Source organism: Bombyx mori, chromosome 12 (assembly GCF_030269925.1).
Source record: "Bombyx mori chromosome 12, ASM3026992v2".
In the NCBI taxonomy this organism is placed as follows: Eukaryota; Metazoa; Arthropoda; class Insecta; order Lepidoptera; family Bombycidae; genus Bombyx; species Bombyx mori.
This window is the reverse complement of record NC_085118.1, coordinates 17,809,142-17,815,752: the sequence shown is the minus strand read 5'-3', so window position 1 is coordinate 17,815,752 and position 6,611 is coordinate 17,809,142.

Here is a 6,611-nt window from a genome sequence, read left to right as displayed (position 1 = left end):
AGGATATAACCCCAACACGTCCTAATTCCACATAAAAGGTTTATATATTATATTTTATTCCATTAGGTGAATAAGTAAAACGTGTATTAACAGAGCATAGGGCAAAAACGAACCCTGAGAATAGTATAGTCAGGGGACGAGTATTAAAAAATAAAAAAAAAAAAAAAAAAAAAAAAAAAAACCTAACCTAACCTAACCTTTTTTTTTTTTTTTTTTGCGTCGGTAGGGGGAAATCCTCATGGATACCAAAAGGCCCGGGCCAGATGGCATGCCCGACTCTACTGAGAAGGTGGCTCAGCATCCTACGGACTAAAACCCCCTTCCGTTTGTTCTCCCGTCCTCTCTAGAACCGCCTGAGCATTCCTTCAGAGAGGCTTTTGTCTTTATATTATCTTTATATTATTATAGGTTTGTATGTGTTTATATTGTCTTTATATTATTATTATACATTATTTTAGAGATTATTACATTATTTTAGATTATTGTAAATTTTTTTTTTTTATTATAGATTATTATACATAGATTCTTGCCTTAGTCTTTCGTCCTTTTCCCGCACTCTCATTATCTCTTTGAGCATTCCCGCATATTTATCCCATTCTTCTTTACTATGGATCATTCTCACCATCAGGTTATCCACAGTCACCTTTCCGTCACTTCCCTCCGTTTTCTCTCTTAGTTCTGTAAACTTTATGCATTGAAATAGGGCATGTTCAGGTGTGTCAACATGTTCGCAGTATGAACAACTTGCGCTTTCTGCTTTCCCTATTGAATGCAGGTAAGTGTTGAAAACTCCATGCCCACTTAGGGCCTGTGTCAGCAGTCTGTCGGTTTCGCCATGTTTCCGTCCCATCCAGAGCCTAAGGTTGGGTATGATTGTACGAGTCCACCTTCCTTTTCCCTCCTTCTGCCAGTCTCGTTCCCATTCTTTTATTGTATGTGCTCTTTCCTCTTCTCTCGTTCTTGTCCCCTCGTGGTAGTAGCGTTGCCGTTCCTTTGCTAGCCGTTCTATCGGTATCAGGCCCGCTATCACCAAGACGGCGTCTAGCGATATGGTACGGTAAGCTCCACAGATGCGTATTGCCAGCTGTCGTTGCACTTTGCTATACATGTTCCTGTACTTCGCTACATTCATTACCCTTGCCCACACCGGTGCTCCATATAACATCACAGATTGTATCGCGGATGCCAATAGTCTGCGCTTGCTTGACCTCGGCCCTCCTTTTCTGGGCATAATTTGGCCAAGGGCGGCCGTCAATCTTTCGGCTTTACCCGTTGTTTCTTCAATGTGTTTACCGAACTTCAAACTTTTGTCAAACCACAACCCAAGGTATTTAAGTTTGTCGGTTGGAACCACCCTGACGCCCTGGAGGGTAAAGCAGATCTCGCTCAGCTTCCTTCGCCCACTTAAGACAATTGCCTCGGTCTTTTCTGGGGCCAAGTGTAGCCGCTTCTGCTTCATCCAAGCGCTGATCTTTTCTAGAGCTACGTTCGTTATTGACATCAGTTCTGCTTCCTTCTTTGCTGACACCACCAGGGCTAAATCGTCAGCAAAGCCTATTAATTTTGCCCCGTCCCCCAGTTCGAGGCGCAGTACCCCATCATAGAGTATGTTCCACAGCGTGGGGCCCAGTATCGACCCCTGCGGAACACCACCGGTAACCTTTTTCTCTACAGCCCCTCCCTCGGCGTCTGTCAGTATGATGCATCTGTCCTGGAGGTAGCTGTTTATGATATTATAGATGTATTGAGGCATACCTATTGCAGCCATTTCCTCCAGGATGAGCTCCCACGATGCAGAATTGAAAGCATTTCGGACGTCGAGGGCCACTACTGCGCAGATTCTTCTGGTGCGGTGGGTTCCTCGTCTCGCGTCTTCCGCTATCTCAAGTAGCTTGTTGGCTGCATCCACTGTGGACCTCCCCTTTCTGAACCCGTACTGTGAATCTTGTAAACAGTCCGATTGCACTAGTTGTTTTTCTATTCTGCCTAGGATCAGTGACTCCAGCAGCTTTCCGTAGCAGTCCAGTAGACATAGCGGCCTGTGCCCCGCAGGATCTTCAGCGGGTTTGCCTGGTTTTTTTAGCAGGACTAGTCTGGCTGTTTTCCAGCTGTTGGGGAAGACGCCAGACTCCAGCACCTTCTGCAACACAAGCCTTATCTTGTCTGGAATTACTGCTACTGCTAGAGTCACTATCTCCGGCGGAATCCGATCGGGCCCTGGGGCTTTCCTGAGCTTTATGCGAGCTTTTAGTTGGATGATCTCCTCCTCGGTCACCTCTGGGAACTCCTGTGACGGTTTCGTTTTCCGTTCGAAATCTATGTGTTCCGGGAAGAGGCCATCAGCTATGCTTTGAATTTGGGCCATGCCCATATTTATTGGTGAGTTTCCGCGTAGCTTTTTTGACACTATTTTGTATCCCAGTCCCCATATATCATTGTCGACTTCCTCGCACACTTCCCTCCATTTATCGTCTTTCGCTTTCCATATTCGTCTTTGTAGCTCCAGTTTCGCTTCCTTATACTGCTTTTTGTGTTCATTTTCTTTGTTACTTTCCCTGTCTTTCCCTTTTCCTAGCTTTTTGTTATTCCTTGTGTACCTCCTTCGGCATTTCAAACACTCCTTCCTTGCTTCCGCAATTTCCTTGTTCCACCAGTAGACTCCTTTCTTCTTGCGGTTGTTTTGCTTTGGCATAGAAGCGTCACACGCTGCCGTCGTAGCCTGCACCAGTTCCATGGGAGTCGAGATCTGCGCTCCTTTCAGGCTTCTACTGAACTTATCTACGTCCAGCCTTTGGAGGTTCCACCTTTTCATCTGTGCATGGCACTGGGATAGAGGCAATACATGCTTTATCTCGTAGGCTATATATTTATGTCCGCTCATTGTCTCCTCGTCGCGCACTTGCCAATTACTAATCTTGCCTGCCAGCGTTTCAGAGGCCATGGTGATGTCGGGCCTAGATGTTCTGTCTCCTCTTTCAAAAGTTGGGGTCACGCCTTCATTCATGATGACAGTGTCAAGGTCCGCCACCATTTCCAGCAGGTAGTGGCCCCTTTTGTTGGTTGCTTTACTGCCCCACGCTCTCGATGCAGAGTTAAAATCTCCTGCCACTAGGATCGGTGTCTTTTGTTTTTTAAGTAGTGTCCAAAGCTCATCGACGTCTGCTTTGAACTCCTCGAAACTGCAGTTTGGAGATATATAACAGCTGAACGCGGCAAAGTCCTTCATTTTGAATCCAATAAATCCCTTCCCCCTATAAATTTCAGAAACCGTCAGTGTTTTATTAAGAATCACTAGGGCTGCATCTCCCCTGGTGTCACACTCCCATCCAGCAGCTTTAGCCAATTTTCTATTGGGTTCAGATAGCATTACAAGATCCGCGTTCATACTGCTCGCAGTTGCCAGAAGTAGGTCGTGCGCGGCTTTCCCTCGGTCTATATTTATCTGTAACACTTTAAAAACCATTTTTTTTATAGGCTAGACTTCGCTTCGCGGTTTCCAATGCCTCCCGGAAGAGTGAGCATCCACTGGTGCCAGCTGTGTGTCCTTTTTTATTACACAGGGGACAGAATTGCTCATTTACGCAATCTCCGGCCATATGGCCCGCTTCCGAACACCTCCTACATGCCCTACTTCTGTCCACGCCGTCGCAGTTTTCCGCTTTATGGCCGTATTTCCAGCACCGGTAACATCTCAGCAGTTCAATTCGTTCATGTATGTGGCATATATTAAGCCCTACTCTTACCTTACCACCCGCAAGCAGCCTTCCTGCATCCTCTTCATCCAGGATCACTGTTGCCGTCTGGTTTCCACCGCCCATCGGTCTCAATGATCTTATCTCCAAGTGGTCCCACTCTTTTATCAAGTTTGTCGACTTTAAGTCCTCCCTTACTTCCTCCATTTCCACCGAGCTGTCCATTCCTTTTATGTGTAATACTTTTTTCTTGCTCCCCCCAGTTCTTCTTACCTTTCTATCTCGCATCATTTCTCTTATTTTCCCAGTCATCTCCTCAATATTTCCCATCACTCTTACCAGTACTTGTCCCTTGGCTGTCTTTTTTACACCTTTTATGTTTTCTAGGGATGCGGTCCCTTTTATTCCTTCTTTTAGCCTCTTTACGGTGTCCGCATAAGTAGTTGTCCCTCCTTCTATGACTATTACCTCGTCCCGTTTTCTTGTTTCCGTATTGTTTGTGTTTTCTCCTTTTTTAGGTGTCCTTAATTCTAATTCGATGTCCTTTCCACGGAACAGTACTTCTAACATCTTTCTTATTACACCTGTATCGATTCCTTGGGGCTTTATAATAGTCAGCTCTTTGTTTCCCATCTCTTCCACTATTTTGGTTAATTCGGACAGGAGCTCATACATGTCCTTTTGACTTCGGCCGTCCTGTTTGGTCGCATCATGGAACATGATCACAGCACTCGTTTTGTCTGTCTGTCTCCCCTCTTTTGTTTTGATGGTGGTTTCTCGTTCCACCGTCACGTATGCTCCTCCTGCGCATGCCATTTTCTCGCTCTTAGTCACTTCTGGATATCGGCTTAGCACCCTTCTTGTCAGCCTCGAGTGTGCTTTCTCCCTCTCATCACAGAAGTAGACTGTACAGTCGGTGGTTCTCAGAAAGATGTCTCCATGGCCTATCTTTGTCCTTTTGTAACTATCCTGCGTCCAGTCCATGCTTGAAACTTTCGAGAAGTCGTCATAGCTGTCAATCATTTGATCGTCAAGCTTGAAAAGTTGGTTCTCTCCAGTCTCTCGTTTATGCAGTGTCTTAAGTTCCTTAATTTCCTGTTCTAGTCTCCTGATCTTTTCTTCTTGCTCCTTTTTGTAAGCTTCAAACTTTTGCTCCATTTCTGTTGGTTTATTTGTATCGTCCTTGTATCTTATAGTTACCCGCTCCATCAGTCCTGGGAGGTCAATCAGTAAGTCCTTAATTTGCCGATGCACATTTTTATTTTCTTTCCCAAACTTTACCAACTTATCTATTTTAGTTTTTAGTTTCAGGTACTCCACTGGTGGCTCTGCTTCAACGGGTTGGATCACTATCGGACTGGACAATTTTTTCCGCTTTTTTGGCCTCATTGGTGTATTTTCCGCTACTTCAGCTATCTTTTCTTTAGGAGTTAAAAAGACATCTTCCTGTACTAGCGTGCCGCTATCCGCCATTTTACTGGGTGTCTTAAGTTCTTTTAATGCCCCTGGGGGCGTCCGTTTGATTGACTCCCTTCTTTTAAACGGGTCTTCCACCTGTTCCCAGTCTTTCTCCAATATCGTCACACTGGAAACCTCAAAGCTCTCTCCTATACTTCCTTGATCACTGTAGTCGTTTTCACCGGAGTACGCGGTGATAACTGGCTGTTCTTCCTCTTCCATTTCTCTTCCCTGAGTAGTCTGCAAAATTTTGCCCCCCCCAGAATACGAAGGGCTGCCCTCACCGCCAATAGACGGCTCGGGGAGGGATTCTCCATTTCTGGTACCCTCCTGGGGTAAATTCTCTTTAAATCTTGCTTCCATACTTTCTTCCATCACGTCTCATAGTTTGCAGTACGCCTGCCGGATTAAGTGAGAGTATCCTCTCAGTCCGCCAGCCGATTTTCTGGTACAGGACCCTTTCGATTCCTCGTCGATCTTATCGGCTCCTGTCCAGTACTGAGTGCACTGCGCACTTACCACACTCAGGCCAGTTTTGGTCCGCGCCGGGTATTTGATTTCCCCGGTACCTCTCATATCTGAGAGGCATTCCCCTATCCGCCACCCGGGGACGCGCCCGATGGGAGACTGGCAACTCCTCACGGGAACCTAACCTAACCTAACCTAACCTAACCTAACCTAACCTAACCTAACCTAACCTAACCTAACCTAACCTAACCTAACCTAACCTAACCTAACCTAACCTAACCTAACCTAACCTAACCTAACCTAACCTAACCTAACCTAACCTAACCTAACCTAACCTAACCTAACCTAACCTAACCTAACCAGTTCCCCCTCAGCTCTCGTGGCGGTCGGATCGTTTTGCGTGCGCTCCGCGTTTAAAAAAAATCGAACGAACGGGTTATTTTACGCAAAATATAAAGTGTTATATATCAAAAGGTGCGCGTTCGCGAATACTATCCGTGTGTGAAAAAAGTGCGAAAATCGAACTACTCTGTGAGACACCAGGTCCAAAAAACGGATTCTAACCTGCAAATTAGATATTCCAGACGCAACGCTGCCTGATTTTCAGCGACAACTTACGTTTCTTGAACTGCAGTTCGAAGCGCACCAGGGGCAGCTACAATCAGGTGAAGTCTCGGATTTTTCCGGGTAAAACTCACCGAGCCACAAAGGAAAAACCGAAAACCACGTGGCCACGTGCTCCTAGTTCCCGACGTCTTGGAGAAATTTCACCAACTCGAAATCGTGAACTATGTCGAGACACGTCATTTGACACTTCGAACTTCGAAATCGGAGCATCCCCCTGGAAGTTGGAAGACTTTGAAGGCACTACGAACTTAGATCTCATCCAGAGCTGAAACAAGATCTATGACGTCACCTTTTCTGGACCCCTAGATATTGCCCACCACTTGGACAATAATTGTACAAAATTTCAGGAATTTTTGACAGGTAGTT